Consider the following 18,188-nt stretch of genomic DNA (forward strand, 5'->3'; position numbering starts at 1 on the left):
TCCAGTGAAGATCACTGTTGTTTCAGGGTCTGAGATAAAAAAAAAAAAAAAAAAAGATCCCATCACACCTAGCAGCTTACGCACTACACAGGGAGAAATTCATCAAACTATCATTCCATTCTACGCATGTGAAAGGGTTTTTCAGAACACCCCAGAGCTAAGGTTCTAGCGTTTTGCAGAATGGGGGTCTGTATCTGGCTCTACATGCATGTGAGTGCCTCCTCGAGCCAGTCAGGCTACACTTCAGTATCTCATTGTCATCCTTTATAGTAAGTGGATGTGACAGTGCACCTCACAGGCATGCAATGGCACGTGAAGGGCTCAGCAGGGAGTAAACACTCAGTTCGTAGCATCCTCTGCTGTTCTAGTAAGTTCTTAGGAGCACCCAGAAAAGAGTTGGGCATATGCAAGAGACTATAAGTAAGAAACTGACCCACCTATGATGCCACTTCCATAATTGTTGACATAGGCATAAGAAAGTGCAGCCACATTTCTCAATCATTGCTAGAAGGGTTATATTATCAATGCCATATTGATTATATTTGTGTCCAAACTTATGATAAAAACTGTCCATTAGAAATGTAAATTATTTACCTCATGTGAGTTTTCAGTTGCAAAGAGGGGTCTACATGAATAAAAGGAAAATTAAAACATTTTCTTTATATAGAGGGACAAGTAAATATTTATTCTATTACTGTGTACTTTTATACGTGGGGTACTTAAGAGGCAGTTGTATGAGATCAGTCATGGACACTGTATGAGAGTCTTACCTTACATTATGAAAAACATAGCTAATCCCTGGCCAGTCTGTTGTACCTTACTGAAAGCTTCTCCCTTCAGTTTGGTAGATCCAGTAACACAATGTATCCATATTAAAATAAAGACCAAAGCAGAGGATTAGAAGAAAATGAAACAATACCTTTAGGACAGTGCAGGCATGCTGCCTAGAAGGCCCAGCCTCTCCTGTGTTGGTTGCTGTCCTAACATGGCCTCTTTGACTGTACTTAAGTTTATAGTCTACTACTTGACATGACCTACAATCCTTTAAAATGCTTGTCTATTTGGATTGGCAGTTGTGGAAGATGGGAGGGAAGAAAAAATGCAAGGCATGATGGGAAATGCATACTTCGGCTCAGTTACTTCTCTGTTTCTCCACACCAGCTGCACTGGGTATTTTCACCAGGAAAAAAGTGAGGCATATGTAGTGATATGTGAGACTCCAATCATATGTGAGACAATGTGCCTACAGAAGAATAGAAGGTGGGAAACGGCTTCTATTGGGGGAGGGGATAGAAAGAGAGGCCGTGTCAGAAGCTAGCCTTAGTTATTTTTGAAATTTTGGCCTAGGTTCAAAGACATGGAGACAGATACTGTTGCCTGTCCTTCCTGCACTCTCACAGTCCCCACTTTGCAAGCGGTAAATACTGTATCGGCATATGAACTGTGGATTTGCACAGCTTTGTGGTGGGGCATATTCTGGGTAAATATCCATTTTAAGAAATGAGAGATAACACCTTAAAATAGATTTGTTATATAACTCTATCATATGCTGAAGACTGCCCATTTTTTGTGGCTCTCTCAGCCTTTTCATTGTATGATAAATTTGTCTATGGCTTTGCTTTTGATGAACCACAGTGATAATTATCCAATTTCCTTGTAGTTGAACTGGATATATTTAGAATTATGCAATTGTACAATTTTTAAGGTCAGGGTATACGTATCTTTTAGAGGCAGAATAAGATTTGGCATTAAGAGGTGAAGAGGGGTTAGTATTGATAGTCCATAGGGGCATTATAAAGAGATTTTCATGGTATTTTCAAGAGAAAGACTGAAACAACACTCCCACTTAATTTGGTGATCAAAGACTTCAACAAAGATAACTAACTGAGATACCAAAAATGTTGATAAATGCATAAATAGTCTTTATCATGGAGGCATACTATAAAAATATGCAATTTTAGTACTTGACATTTGTTTAGGTGGAAGGATAATTTTGTAGTTTTAACTTTAGTTACCATATACAAATGTTCTGTGTGCTTATCATGAAAGGTGTGAGGCAGTGCCATTAAATTGCCTTATTGCATCTTGTTTTGTTCTGCTTGGGTGTCATCTCTTGGAGGTCTGCTCTTTTCTGAACAGAAAAAGAAGAGGAAAAGACCTACTTGGGAGAGGAGATGTGGGTCAAGCTTGGAGGAGTGGAGGGAGGGAAAATGTAGTCAAGATGTATAACAAATAAGAACACAAACAAACTGTGCCATACTTTGGACTCCTGCCTCTGTAACATGCATGGCAAGCAAACTTATGTGTATAGTACTCAATGCAATAATCTGGAGGTAAGGGAGAAAGCCTTTCTGTCACTCTGAGCATCATAGTGCCTGTTGACTCTGCTCATTTCTGGGTCCAGAAGACCAAGGCTTTGAGCCTTCTTCTGGATGCTATGAAAGGGAGCCACCCTACTTCCATGTCTAATATCTACATTTGCTTTAAGAGCAAGATAATTTCGGCCAGCGTCTACCGCCCTTCTTTCGTCCTTCATTGCTCCCTTCTCCTTTAGCCCATGCAGATATGTAAAAGTTATACAATTTAAAAAGAATGTTTCTTTGATAACTCAAGGGAGATGCTATTAATAGCAATTATATAATTACTATTTATGGGCGCTATAATAAGAAGTTATTCTTTTCATTCTCATAGAAAAAAACCTATAAAACCAACATTATTTTCACTTTTACAGAGGACACAGAGGCAGCCTATGCACTCTGTTTTTGGAGACAGAGCCAGCAGGTGGTAGAAATGGAACTTGAATTGTATAAGCATTTGTAGGTACAAAGGAAAACAATGTCACAATGCTGCCCAATAGTAAGCTGCAGCAGACAGAGAAGAGAGTGGATTGTAATCACAGAGGATCAAAAACTGGTTATTCAGAGAGCTGACCCACTTGATTTAATCTCTGTAAAGAGATTTTAATCCAGTAACATGGCTGTTCTGGCAAGGGGCCACATCTAGTCTATGTGATCAGGCTGGAATACAGACACATCCTTAGTACACGCCTTTAAATCCCTCTGGGTGGAATATACACTTTTAATCCCAAACAATGACATCTAATACAGGGACAAAGTGACAAATCAGAGAAAGATTTGACAGAATGAGTCAAGAGATGGGATATGACCAACTCTCACCAGGACAGAAAGGAAAAAGAAGCTACTTAAGAGCAGCACAGAGAGAGCATGTGAGTCAGTTCAGTGCAGTTCAGGGAGTTCAGTTAAGTGCAGTTGAGTTCATGGAGTTTAGAGGCAGATTTTCCAAGCAGAGCAATCCAGTGAGAAGCTGAGAGAAGCCAGTTTGAATCAGTCAGCTCGGGGAGGAGTTTTGAGTCAGAACACTTGAGTTGAACCAGCAAGCCAGAGCTCAGAAAGAACAAGAAAGACGCTAAAAACATTCCAGGCTTAGGTTAGCAGATGGAGGGCTGGAAGCTGAAACCTTCATGGTCCAGACTTTCAAAAGATCAAATTGCATAGATGCTAGAAGCTTCCAAGGCCTAGGTCTAGGAATAGTTAGGTAGGAATTCACACAGCTTGGGTATACCTCTCATCTCATCCCCTCATCAGAGGAAGTAAAAACAACACTTCTATCAGACCCCTGAGATCCCCAAACCTCTGTGACTCTGCACTTATACATTTTAAAACACAAATGATTCCTGAAAGGAATTTTCCTTATACATTTCCATTACAAATTTCTGAATCAAGGAAAATTATATTATTCAGAACAAAAGAAAATACTAATGAAAGCACAAATAAACGCTAAAAATACAGTTCTAGAAATGGGCTGGGTTGTTTCAAGTACCAGAATGTGGTACTTTAAACCATAATGTGGAGTGTGCTAACTCTACGGCATAAAGACAACACATGTCACTCATTTAATGACCACACAGACACTCAGTGGAGGCTTAACACATGTAGAGATATACTACATTGCCCTAGATGTCAGAGCTAATAAATGGTGCAGCTGGCATTTGGACACAGAATTTTCCAAAGCTAGTTAGCTACACTGAAACTATTTGGTGTTTGAAAAGAAAAGAAAAAAAAATTGCATCAGGGAACTATGTTTTAGCTACTAAAAAAAAAAAAAAAAAAAGATAATTACAGGAAACATTTTAATAAATGTCTGAAGGAAAGAAACAAAAATTTAAAATTATATTTTGATTTTTTTAAAAATAAAATATTGAGGAAAGAATATTAAATAATTTGACTGCTGCTAATAAGATGGGGTACCTTGAAAAGACCATTTCTTACTGCAAGTCAATAATATAGCTTTCTTTATTTTTCTACTACTCCCGTTATGCTATCATTTATAGAGAATGAAAAATGCCTTGCCTCTGAAGGTTGTCTGTGCTAAGAGTGGTACCTTGAGAAGAGAGAAAATAAAGATTGATTTTTAACAGTAACTCTACCTATTGATTAAAAGGAGGTTAACTTCATGCAGTATTTAGCTCTCATTTCCATCATCTATTTTGATAATCAGCTAAAATAGATCCCATGTCTAGTAGAGTATCTGCAACCAAATAAGGACCAAACAAATTCACCTCCTCCCCTCTCATGTCCCTCCCCTCCGCTCCCCTCTTTGTCCTCTCTCTTCCTTTGTATTTCATCTATCCATCAGTCCACCGTCACTCTCTATATGAGAACTTTTTGTCAACATTAACACACAGGAAAAAATGTTAGTTGGCTAATTAGACCTGAATCCTCAATTCAGTTGCTAGATATGAGAACTCAGGTGAAGGGCTTAGCCTGCCTTACCCTCCGTGTGTTAGAGGAAGCAACCAGTAAAATGCAGCCATTAGACTAGTGTGCTTGTTTTCATTTATTAATTAGTTTTTGTCGAGACAGCCTTGCCTGTCCTGGAGTCACTTTGTAGCCCAGGCTGGCCTCAAACTCACAGAGATTAGCTTGCTTCTGCCTCCTGGAGTGCTGGGATTACAGGTGTGCTCCACCACACCCAGCTAGACTGGACTGCTTGTATGTTTCCCCTAGCTCTACAGAACTATCACACTGCAGCTGCCACGTCGCCACCCTCAAACCCCACTCAGGCTTCCAGTTTTTGATAACAGTGAGTGGTTGCTTCTAATAATGAAAGACTTGACTCAATGGAACTTGTGAGGATCATTGTCAAATAATATTTATTCACAGAATAATTCAGAGAAAAATGTTTTGGTTAAAGTCTTTTTTTTTTTTCCTAGTAGAGTTTTCTTACCAAAACCGAAACTTCACACTCTATTTGTCATCCCAGGAAAGTGAGGGCATTAACAGTAGTTGTACTTTGAGTGAGGATATCAACTCCCACAAGAATTTAGTAAGGTTTAGCAAATCTAGAATAATGTGAATAGTTCCCAAGGAGTATGTCTGAGTGTCTGAGTGATTTTTTGATGTCTCTTCTGTTATTATCATTATCTAGTGTAATCAAAGAGAGTGGACCATAATATCTTTCACTATGTTACTGAGCTCTCAGAGATTGAAAGGAAAAATACTATTTAAAAACAGTTTCAACAGGCCTTTATCCCCAAGACCTTATTTTAATCGCAAAACTTTTGGGAAATATAAATGCCATGCACTCTAAATTTTTTTTCTAGTAATACTTTACTTATCAGCTTTCCCCACCTTAAGCTGTGAACTTTAAGCCAATATCATAGGGGTTTGTATGCCTCTCCTGTGTTAAAGCCTTTACACTTATGTTTTTAATTTAATATAAATAATAAGAACCCTTTTTTGATAGGACTATTTTAATAGTCACTAGGAACTTCGCAGTGCATTTGTTTGCCTATTCTGCTTTATTCTGGAAATTGCCAACTCTGAGGCAGCAGCCTCTTTATAGAATAAAGGAGACATGAAGATACTTCTAACAATTTAAATCAGAGTAGCCTTGTCCAAAAATATGTAAATATATATTAATGGAATGAATTACATGTACAGAAGCATACACATTTAGATTAGACTTGGGTTTTTAATTGTTTATGGGGTTAGCTTTGAGTAACTTAAGGAACACTTGTTAAGTAGAAGACACTCAGAGGCTGAGATGACTAAGTCACAAGCAATACACAAAGAAGACGCACTGGTTCTCCCCTGAAAACAAGCCGTTCGCCTCAGGATTGCTTCAAATAAATAAGCAAGTCTCATTATAAGAATGTGAACCTTCCCAAATGTGCCTAACTAAATCCTACTTCACTTGGCAAATCAAATAACTGTGTGCATACAGAAGATCGGTAAAGATGGTCATTAATAACGTGCGCAGTGATGGTACCGCTAGGGCTCTGAGAAAATGTGACATTTCTATTCAGATTTTTGGAGAACTACAATTTCCAGCTATTTTCAGACCAACAATACTATTAAAGTCATATGATGTAGGCAATTAAACTTTAGGCTTGTTTGCATCTCAGTATCCTTTATAATGTCATCAAATCTATCACAAAGTGATGACATCAAGATATACACAATTCTGCCTAATAAAAATATATTTAGAAATCTATTACTGGTAGAAAACCATAGCTAAAAAAGAAAATAATTTTGTTGGAAAGAAATAGAATAATGAGAATAAGCTATGGATTTTAACTTTTAATGTAATTATTTTACATACTTTAGTAAATAAGCTATATTAACCTTTAAAAATGTCCAAAATGAGTATTTTTTTATCATCCACAAGAAAACTAAACAGTGTGCTTACTACAATTTCCGACTTCTTTCCCCTTGGAATGATTCAATGTTACTCAAAATGTTTGGAGTCAACCTAAATATTTCAGCACCAGAGATGGTATCACACAGATTACCTGCCCACTTATCTAAGAGGATTATAGGATAAATTACTTCCAGCGGGCGCTAGTGACTCGAAACTGAATTTCAGAATGCACCACTAGCTTGCAATTCTGTTTTCTAATCTGAAACATTAGGAAGGTGAATATTTGTGCAAATGATGATCTAATTTTGCAGAAGGGCTGATATAATTATTTTGTCATTAAAACACTTACTGTTCTGCTGGGGGTATTCTGGTATATTGGGGTTTTCTGTTTCTTTCAGAATCTCCTTTCTTCAATCTAAAACAAAACAAAAGAAAACAGATGATAATCACTTGAGACTGTCTTAAATAGGATATTCATTTTATTAATATTTCCAATTTAAATTTCTGCAATACATCCACCTAAATACAAAATATGCTGCCAATATGACTATTTAGTATACACAATACAGTGCAGAAAAAAAATAGAACTTTAAGCTTGGTTTGAGAATTTGACCAGGCCTATGTTGATAATTTACATACTCATTTTATAAAATGTAAGTTATAATGTGATGCTCCTGATAGTGTGTCAGTTTTTTAAGAATGAAAACGAGAAAGTGCGACAGAATATTGAGCCATTATACTTATTGTCTTGCACAATTTCCAGTCAATTCATGTCCATTTCTATATCAAGAATTGATGAGCACTATAAATCAATCTCATACATTTATCTCAAATTTTACATATTTTCCTAGAGTTAGAAAACCTTCAATATGTTGTATCCACTTCTCTAATTTTAGAGCTTAACCATGGTCTGGGTATAGCCTAGTCCTCTTGTACCGCACTGGATATATCTGTTAACACGCATGTTTACAGACATATAAACCCATCAAGCATTAGGAGAAAAGTAAGTACACATTAGTATATTAAACATACAGCATTCAATTTAGTATCACAGAATTAAGATCTAAAGTCCATTTTAAGAGTCTATATCATGACTGCTTTAATGTTGTAAATAATATAATGTAGCCGAGAATTTCTGATCTGGTTTGACAAGGTAGGAAACCCATACACGAAAAATTAACGATACAGGAGGTAAGAACCTTCTACTATGAGTTCTCACCACTCTTAGTTCTCTGAATGTGAAGTTCATGGACACAACAAAAGATTTAAAAATAGGCTTCCAATAGCCTTCCAGTGTGTTCAATAGAACTGTTAACCATTACAGCCGCAGCGTCTCTGGCTTCTGGCTCGTGGATGTGCTGGGTGGAACAGATCTGACTTGACAGCTATGCTTCTCCAGCTGCACTCACTGCGTCTGTTCTGTTTGCTTTCCAAGTGGTGCTTTCATTTCAGTCCTGCTCATAACGCAACTGTTTTCTAGGAAAACTCAGGAGCAACATTGATGTTCAAATGCACTTAGATCTACCTGACTGCCTTGTAACATACGATTTCAAGCCACAGCCAATTTTATGTAAAGTCCCATTAGATTGTCGTACTATACTGCCATATTTTATTGATGTAAAACTGAAAACAAGTTTCTATGTGTGTGCACATTAAAATACAGTGCCATGCAGCACTTTATAAGAAACTGGAAAATGTGTTAGAGAAAAAAATATATGCTATCAAAATATAAGAGAAGATTTGATGCTATACGTACTTACCATTATTACTCAGCAAGGGTCAGGCTTCCCTAAGGGATGCTGGAGAAGGATTCAACAGCTTGTGCGACTTACAGGGCTTTGATTTCATTTTGGTTTTACAGGAATAGCTGTTACAAAGATAAATGGGCAAGCCCTTTCTACTGTAGGGAACAAACAACTACACTTAATCCATGCTCTGAATATGCTTGTAGACAGTATTTTTATGGTAGCTAGTTACTGTCTCCTTAATGTATAAGTGGTTTCTTTTTAATCTAGATGGAAAATAAAACAAAAATCAGGCCACATCACTGCTGTGGCCCCGTTCATCACTTACCTGCCTGTAAGTGAAGGCAGACTCAGCCATTAGATCCACTCAGCTAGCTTATTTCTTGTATTATGTCTAGTTTTTCTTTTGTGATTTGGCATGTAACTTAAAAAATAGTAACAACATGTGATGGAGATTGATTTACATTCAGAATTTTAGATGCACCAAGATAGGAAAGATGTTTTCTTCAAGGCTGTCAAATATAAACAGCCAAAACACTAAGAATATAACATTTAAATAATTCCTGATTGTGTCATGGTTCTTCTTGCTATAGGTAGTTTATTGTATATATGTGTAATAATATAAATGTCTGTGTAAAAAATACAAAATGCTTAATTAAAAAATAATGCTTTGTTTGGTAGGTTTATGTATTTTCATAAAATATTAGATACACTCAAAGCCGATAAAACTGATAAGGTTTTATTGTTATTTTCATCTATGTGGGCTTGAAAAGGAGCAAAGAATACTGTCTTGAGATTTACAGATGCTCTTGGTAGAAGTAGACAGCAAATGAGCCATTTATAATTTTAGCTTTTATAATAATGTAATGTACAGAATTAAACCAAACACTATATGTTTTAGATATTATGAACAGTGTACATGCTTTGTTTTTTTCTTTTTACCATTTTTAATGGGCATGGAATCATCCATAGTAATTTTCTATTGGAGTCTTAAAAGAAGCACCTATAAAGCTTTTAAAAATATGCTTATTTCCACATTGATAATGATTAACATTTATTTTTAGTTATGTCAAGTGTTCTGGTTTTATGGAGATACTAACCTTAACTAAGTGCTCACTGTGGTGGTGTCCTGTTAGATAGCCACTTAGGGTTGGAATGAGAACAGAATATGAAATCTCGAAAGGAGGCCACACACAAACACTATCTCTGAGGCTCTAAGTCAAGCAACTTATAACAGAAGCCCAACCCCAAAGCTTTATATGTCAAAGCTCTAAGATGTTGATACAGTCACAGCCTTCTCTCTTGGATCACATCTGACAGAAATGCTGAGATTCATGGCTAGGCTATAGCTGTAAGGCTGAGCAGTAATGCTCTTAGCACAGAGATTTCTAATCCTAAGGGATTTGGTTAGAAATCTTTTGGCCTGTGTTCATATTCTTGGAACAATAGTCAGCAAGCAGATACTTCTTGAAAACAGGGCATTATCCAGGTCATTACTGAGTGGATGTAAGCTTTTAGCTACATAAATAAAACATTTTACTTAAAAGTAAACAAACAAACAAACAAATAAATATAAATGAACACACTGCATGGTCAGATGACATGCATGGTTGAAAGTGGGGGGTGAGGAGCAGCTAACTGTCAACACCATCACTGCTACAGATGAGGAAGTTTATTTGTGGACTGTAAATTAGGCATTGGGACTGTGCCAGAGGAATAGTGCCCATCACTGATAACTATTATGTGCAATGTAAAAATAAAACCTGAGCATAGAAAATACACTGAAATTCCCAATAAAGTAAGAAGTTATGACATCCCTAGTCCTCAATGCAATTTCCAGTGGTTGAAAATATATTAATGGAATATGTTATATTTAATTTATATATGTGAATTATATGTATATTGTGTATGTATCCTTCAAAAACAAAATAAAAATATTTGTAGAATTTTTAATATCTAAAACATGCTGTATGTTGCTTAATTTTGAAGATAGAATTTTGATTAGAATCCCATATTATGAGCTACTGCTAAATAGACTGCCTATGCATGAATATTTATAGGTATACAAATAGAGAGAGAATGAGAAAGAGGAGAGAGAGAGAGAGAGAGAGAGAGAGAGAGAGAGAGAGAGAGAGAGAGAGAGAGAAGCAAGCTAAGGAATGCTGATGTAAGACAGTAGTGCAAACAATTGGTGACTCCATACAAGGGCACATGGGGACTTGAATTGTTGTTTTTTTAAAAAGACTTTATTTATTTTATGTATGAGTGCTCTTTCTTCATGTACTCCCTGCATGCTAGAAGAGGGCATCAGATCACATTATAGATGGCTGTGAGCTACTATGTGGTTGCTGGGATTTGAACTCATTAACTATTGAGTCATCTCCCCAACCCCTCTGAATTATTCTTTTGTTAAGAGTCTAAAGCTACTGTGAAACAAGCATAATAAATATTAGACTATAAAACTATCTTCAAAATACACAGAATACATGGAATAACTGAAAACAGTATGCCATTTGCCCACTTCTATATTATTAAAAAAAACCTGTGGCTATTTTTAGTTCGTTCAGTAAATATAAGATTGTCTTGCATACAATTATAAAAGATTAAACAATGCTTATTTATATAGTATTATAAAGCATTAGACAATGAAATATAAATAATCTATTAAGTGAAGCAGTGGACTAAGAAATCATTTCTAACCTGGGTGGTGGTGATACACACCTTTAGTCCCAGTGCTCTGTAAGCAGAGGCAGGTGAATCTCTGACCTCAAAGCCAGTATGATCTACAGAGTGAGTTCCAGGATATCCAACTCTACAAAGAGAAACCCTGTCTTGAAAAAGTAAGAGAAAAAAAAAAAAAAAAAAAAAAAAAAAAAAAAAAAAAAAAAGAAAGAAAAGAAAAGAAATGCCTGTAGGTCTATATAAACAGCAAAAAATGTACCAATATAGATTTTATTGAAAAAGAAGATTTTTTTAGGACAAGGAAACTTTTCTATTTTTCTCCTCCTTCTCTTCCTCCTCCTCTTCATTATCTAACCATTTTGACAGCCATTTATGCTTGAGTCTACCAGCTTGTCCTAGTTATGATAGAAGCAAATGTTTAGCAACAAAGAAGAAAAAGGGGGAGGTAACAATGAAGGAGTTGCTTGTTTTGCTGTTATGACACTTTGTTTTACAAGTTAACAAATACTAAAGCATTTGTTGGCAGTTGGAATTACAATAATCACATGCTGGGTTCAACCATGTTTAACATTTTCATTATACTCAAAATAATTATTTTAGAATAGGGGTATGAAAATGAGGCAGAATGTAAGAGCCAATCTGTACCTTGAAAAGGAAGATGGGAATTAATTAAATGAGAAGCTAGGAGAAGTTAACTGGGGCTGAGTAAAGATAAGGGCACTATCAAAGCATAAAGAAAAGAAACTATAACAAAAGACATAGCAGGATGTCCCATTGCACACATCTAGGAGAGAACATCTTTGCAGAATCCTAAGTAGAAGTGTGCCTAGGGCTGCCTCGGTTGGCTTCCCTGTCACATAAATAAATGTTTGTTGAATGAACAATATTGTATATTGACAAAAGTAAAATTCCGTTTCATCTTATACATTTTCGATTCTTTCTCTATCCAGTGTTTGACCCCAGGCAAATCACTTAATCTATTCTGACCCCAATTTCATCATCTGAGAAATGAAAGTGAAAAAAGGCCATTCTCCAAGGTGCCTTCTGGCTGGAAACACTTTTGTGTATAGTTCTGTTTATTAAAGCAGTCAATTGGGACCATTTCTCTAGAAGATAATATCCTGATATGAGTTCTACATGAGAAGAAATGGAGAAAACAGAAAAGATGAATAATGGAGTAATACATTCAGTCAAGAAATGAAAAATAAATCCCTCTGAATAGAAGACTTTTACGTAGGGGTGGCTTATGGTTTTTGTATGCATGAAGTGACATTTACAGGGACAACTGACAAAAATATGTAGATGAAGGACTCTTTGTACGCTGATTTTTATTATAGTTAGAAGGATATCACACATTGCTTGTGCCCTTATCTAGATAGATAGTGAAAAAATAAGGTATCAAACTTGGAATGGCCATCTTGGAGAAGAGAAGGAGAGAGGAAACTCAGCATCTCTAACAATTTCATGGAAAGAGCTCAGACTCAGGTCCTATCTGGCAGAACTTCTGCCATATCCATGACTTCTTCCATGCCATATCCAAGGCTTCTTTTGTATCTCTTTGTTTTTATGATTCCTCTGGCCCTATGTTCTATAGCACCATTCAATAATGCTTACATGTAATTGATCTATGTCCCTATTTCAACTGTGATGTTTTTCATCTTTCCATCTAGAGTTGGCCATAGATCATATATATCCATGTTTCCTTTAAATGAGGTAATTAAAATGAGTGGATGTCCAGGTAATATTCCAATAGTGTGGAGAAGAGAAGGATGGACGCTGAGCTCAGACATGGAAGGGTATGTTGTCTGGCAGCTACCCAAAATGTCTTTCAGCCATCAAACCCAATTAGTGACCTTAAGAGCCTCTACTTTCCCTTGCTAATCACTGTCCAATTCGCACACACATTTTAGGGAAGATGGGTCAGGTTACCTATGATGAGGGTGAAAGGTACACAAACATTTAATGACAAAAGTCTAACTCATTTTTAAAAGGAACAAAGCTAAGGCAGAATATTTGAACACTGGGGTCTGATCCACGGCTGAGGAGAGGAGAAGAGAGGAGAGTAGTTTTCTTTATTGGAAGAGAACAGAGTGTGTCTTACGAGTTTTTATTCAACTTATGTCCAATGTAGCAAACAATGGGTTCAGCATTTGTATCTCTGGGTTTAACAGGGTATTAGGTTAATAGAAGGGGTTAAAAAGCAAAGGAAAGTACAAGGAACATATGGCTTGAAAGAATAGGTTCAAACTCAGAGTTTTGTTTCTGGTATAGTAATATTTTTGTTGTTGGAGGTAAAACTCAAGAGCATCCTGAGTCAGGTAAACATTCTGCCATTAAACAACATTTACTCTTATGAATAATTTTATAAAGGTAAAAGTCATCAAACATCTTTCCACAGAGTTTCAAATTTACTACATAAGTGCCTTCTCTCTCTCTCTCTCTCTCTCTCTCTCTCTCTCTCTCTCTGTGTGTGTGTGTGTGTGTGTGTGTGTGTGTGTGTGTGTGTGTGCATGTACTCATGTGCATGCATGTTCTGACAGGACAAAAGAAGTGACAAGGCATAAGATATAAAAATACATTGATTCTAATTTCTTGAGTTTCTGGGTGTTTGAGTAGGGAGGATAGGGTAGCATTTTTCTAGAAAAATTTAGGCTGACAGAGAGCAAATGATTCATGTAGACCTTGGCTGGCTACAAATTCAAAAGCAGTATTGTGCTGGGAAGCACACAAAAATGAGATGTTAGAACACTGCGTGAGGATGTCTCTAGTTCTGTGCTTCATCATTTGTGCTGTGAGTGCATTTCATCACCATCCCCTGTGGTGCCCAGGGAATCAAGGTGCTAGAGCAACCAGAACAGTCCCATAGCCATAGAGGAAGAGTGCTTTGGTTTCCATCTAATGTACATCTCAAAAGCTGTATGATAGAGACTATCCTCTTGAGGGCATATTATAAGAGATTAATTACATGCTTAGTTTGGAAAAAGCAACAGAGGTCAAAAATTAAGACTGCTACTTAAGAAAGCACACTCAGTAGACAGTGTCTGCTTATCACACTTAGCATCACAGGGAGGAGGTGATGTAGGTGTTAAATATTTTGATTTACACATAAGAAAGTGAAATTCACAACTTTCTTCTAGTAAGTGTTGGAGCCAGAATCGAAATTCAGTTCTGTCAGCATCAACATCCAATCTGTACCTAGCAACACAGCTCTGTGCGTTTGTTAATGGACTTTGAGAAGGTAAAAAAAAAAACCCTGTTTTCTAGGTCTTTGTTTATCATGTATCCAGGTGCTTTATACGGAAACCATTGACATAAGGTTGTAGTCATCACTGCTTCATGTAGAAAATATATCTATGGATTTATTTGGATATCCTTTATGAAAATAGTTGACTATGTCTAAAACTGAAGCTTTCTGACTATATGGTCAGTTTTGGAGAAGGTCCCATGAGGTACTCAGAAGAAGGTATGTTCTTTTGCGTCTTGGTGAAATTTTTGTAAGCATCTGTTAGGTCTATTTGATTCATAATGTCTCTGAGTTTCATTATTTCTATGTTTAGTTTCTTTCTCGATGACCTGCCTATTGGTGAGAGTGGGGTGTTGAAGACTCCCATTATTAGTGTGCGCAGTATGATGTGTGATTTAAGCTTTAGTAACGTTTCTTTTACAAATGTGGGTGGCTTTGCATTTGAGGCATATATGTTCAGAACTGAGATGTCATTTTGGTGATTTTTCCTTTGATGAGTATGAAGTGTCCTTCCCCATCTCTTTTGATTCGAAGTTTATTTTGTTAGATATTAGAATGGGCTATTTCAGCTTTCTTCTTGGGTCTGTTTGCTTAGAAAACCTTTTCACAACCCTTTATTCTGAGGTATTGACTATCTTTGTTGCTGAGGTGTGTTTTTTTGTATGCAGCAGAATAGTGGTTCCTATTTTCACATGCATTTCGTTAGCCTGTGTTTTTTGAGGGGAGAATTAAGTCCAATGATGCTGAGATATATTAATTACCACTGATTGGTAGCTCCAATTATTTTGATGGTGGTGGTGATTGGTGTATGTGTGTGTGTGTGTGTGTGTGTGTCTGTATGTGTGTGTGTGTGTCTGTGTGTGTGTGAAGGCACAACAAACCAAAACTTATGGGACATTATGAAAGCAGTGCTAAAAGAAAGTTCTTGGTAAAAAAGACAAAAAGAAAATTCATAGCAGTAAATGCCTTCATAAAGAAATTGGAAATACCTCATATTAGTAACTTAAGAGCATACTTGAAAGCACTAGAACAAAAGAAACAAAGACACTCAAGAGTGGCAAGAAATAATCAAACTCAGGGCTAAAATCAATTAATTAGAAAATTGGAGGACAGTACAAAAATCAAGAAAATCGAGAGCCAATTCTTTGAGAAAATCTGCAAGATAGACAGAGCCTTAGCCAAACTAACAACAACTAAAAACCAGAGAGACAGTATCTAAGTTAACAAAATCTGGCCACTGAGGAAATCCGAAGAATCATTAGGTCTTACTTCTAAAACCTACACTCAATAAAATTGGAAAATATCAATGAAATGGATAGCTTTCTTGAGTTAAATCAAGATCAGGTAAACAATTTAAATAGTCCTATAACCCCAAGGGAATAAAAGCAGTCATCAAAAGTCTACCAACCAAAGAAAGCCCAGGAGCAGATGGTTTTAACATAGAGTTCTACTAGACTTTCAAAGAAGAGCTAATACCAATAATCCATAAAATATGAACAGAAGGAGCATTGCCAAACTCATTCTATAAGGACACAGTCACCCTTATTTCTAAACCACACTAAGTCTCAACAAAGAAATAATTTTATACCAATTTCCCTTATAAACATTGATGCAAAAATATTCAATAAAATATTTGCAAAGTGAATCCAAGAACACATCAAAAACATCATCCACCATGATCAAGTAAGCCTCATCCCTAGGATGTAGGAATATTCAATATACAAAAGTACATGAATGTAATCCACCATATAAATAAACTGAAAAAAACATAACCATCTCATTAGATGTTGAAAAAGCCTTTGACAAAATCCAATACTCCTTCATGTTAAAAGTCTTGGAGAGATCAGCAATACAAGGCGCGTACCTAAACATAATAAAGGCTATATACAGCAAGCCTATTGCCAACATCAAATTAAATGGACAGAAGCTCATAGCAATTCCACTAAAATAAGGGACAAGACAAGGCTGTCCACTCTGTTAATATCTATTTATTATAGTACTTGAAGTTCTAGCTAGAACAATAACATAACTAAAGGAGATCAAGGAAATTAAAATTGGAAAGGAAAAAGTCAAAATATCTCTATTTGTAGATGATATGATACTATTCATAAGTGACCCCCAAAGTTCTACCAGAGAACTCATAGGGGTAATATACATCTTCAACCAAGTGGCTGGATACAAAATTAACTAAAAAAACAAAAACAAACAAACAAAAACAGTAGCCCTCTTTTTTTGTTAGCACTCTTTTGTTTTGCTCTTCTGAGACAGTGTTTCTTTGCGTAGCTTTAGCTGTCCTAGACTATCTTTGTAGACCAGGCTGGCCTAGAACTCACAAAGATCTACCTGCCTCTGCATCCCCCAGTACTGAAATTACAGGCACGTGCCACTGTGTCCTGTGTCAGTAGCCCTCCTTTATACAAATGATAAATGGGGTGATAAAAAATTAGGGAAACATCATCCTTCACAATAGCCACAAATAATATAAAATATCATGGTGAGACTCTAACCAAGCAAGTGAAAGTCCTATATGAAAAGAACTTCAAGTGTCTAAAAAAAAGAAATAGGAGATTTCAGAAGATGGAAAGATCTCCCATGCTCATTGGTTAGTAGGATTAACATAGTAAAAATATACATTGTACCAAAAGCAATTTATAGATTCAATATGATTCTCATCAAAATTCCAAATCAATTCTTACAGACCTTGAAAGAGAAATTCTTAACTTCACATGGAAAGACAAAACAAAATAAAACAGGATAGCTAAAACAATCCTATATAATAAATATATAATAAAAGAACTGCTAGAGGCATCACCATCCCTGATTTTAAGCTGTATTACAGAGCAATAGTAATGAAAACCACAAGGCATTGGCATAAAAACAGACAGGTTGATCAATTTAATTGAATCAAAGACCCAGAAATAAACTCACACACCTAACAGACACTTGAGTTTTGAAAAAAAAAAAAAAAAAAAAAAAAAAAAAAAGAACAAAACTATACAATAGAAAAAAGAAAGCATCTTCAAAAAATGGTGCTACTCTAGCTAGATGTCTGTATGTAGAAGAATTAAAATAGACTGATAATTATCACCATGCACATAACCCAAGTCCAAGTGGATCAAAGACCTCAACATAAAATCAGATACACTAAATCTAACAGAAGAGAAAATTGAGGAACAGCCTTGAACACGTTGATACAGGAGGCAACTTCCTGAACAGAACACCAACATCTCAGGCTAATAAATAGTACCTTATGAAACTGAAAAGCTTCTGTAAAAAAGGATACCATCAACAGGGAAAAAAAAGACAGCCTATAGAATGGGAAAAGAATCTTCTCCAACACTACATCTGACAGAGGGCTAATATTTAAAAAAATATAAAGACTCATAAAATTAGATGCTACCAAGCCAAAAAAAAAAAAACAATTGAAAAATGGGGTACAGAGCTACACAGAATTCAAGAGAGGAATCTCTAATGGCTGAGAAGCACTTAAAGAAATGTTCAGTGTCCTTATCATCAGGGAAATGCAAATTAAAATGACTCAGATTCCATTTTACATTCTTCAGAATGCCTAAGATACAAAAACCCAAGTGACAGCACATGCTGGTGAAGATGTGGAGCACTGAAACAGCGGTCCATTGCTGGTGGGAGTGCAAACTTGTACAACCACTTTGGAAATCAATCTAGTGCTGTCTCAGAAAATTGGGACTAGTTCTATCTGAAGACACAGCTATACCGCTCCCGAGCACATATCCAAAAGATGTGTCCTTATCACAAGGAGACTTTTTCAGCTATGTTCATAGCGACTTTACTTATAATAGCCAGAATCTGGAAACCACCTAGATGTCCCTCAACAG

General features: G+C 36.2%; 1 protein-coding gene across 2 annotated transcripts in view; it reads right to left on the minus strand.

Moving 5' to 3' along the window:
* The window catches only part of Syt1 (synaptotagmin 1), a 402,656-nt gene that overhangs the window by 338,850 nt on the left and 45,618 nt on the right, over nt 1–18,188 (minus strand). For both annotated transcript variants that reach the window (XM_051139676.1, XM_051139675.1), the window contains exon 2: nt 7,013–7,078. The gene's annotated coding sequence lies outside the window, so the exon portion shown is untranslated. The remainder of the gene's footprint in view (nt 1–7,012; nt 7,079–18,188) is intronic.

The sequence above is a fragment of the Acomys russatus genome, chromosome 31 (genome assembly GCF_903995435.1).
Source record: "Acomys russatus chromosome 31, mAcoRus1.1, whole genome shotgun sequence".
In the NCBI taxonomy this organism is placed as follows: domain Eukaryota; kingdom Metazoa; phylum Chordata; class Mammalia; order Rodentia; family Muridae; genus Acomys; species Acomys russatus.